Source organism: Octodon degus, unplaced genomic scaffold (assembly GCF_000260255.1).
Source record: "Octodon degus isolate 3935 unplaced genomic scaffold, OctDeg1.0 scaffold00055, whole genome shotgun sequence".
Taxonomy (NCBI): Eukaryota; Metazoa; Chordata; class Mammalia; order Rodentia; family Octodontidae; genus Octodon; species Octodon degus.
Window position 1 is genome coordinate 7675026 of NW_004524631.1, and position 507 is coordinate 7675532.

Here is a 507-nt window from a genome sequence, read left to right on the forward strand (position 1 = left end):
CTAGGTTCTCCATTGTTCCATGGATCTACTTATCAGTCCTTTCACGAAAAGCAGTCTGGGTATTCTACCTTTGCAATAAGTCTTGTACTCAGGTAGCTCCTTTCCAAATGTTGTACCCTTTAATTTATTGTGTTGCTGTTTTGTATGGTGCAAAACTTCTGGTACCATCTTGAATAAGAGTAAATCCCTTACCCTCCTGTTTATAATAACATTGCATTAAATATCTCTTCTACATACAAAGAGAAACACCACATAGTCATTGTTTAATTCATCAGTCATAATTTAAAAATTTGTGGGAACACTTTATATTCATATATTCTTATGCATTCTTTTTAATTTTTAATTTTTCAAAGAGAGTAAAAAAGAATATTAAAACAAAAAATTCAAGTGATACAGAATTTCACTTACCAAAGTAATATGAATTTCACAGTATTTGTTGTAATACAGAGTGTTGTGTTCCAACCACGTATTCATATTATCAGATATATGCATGTAAAATTGAAAGAA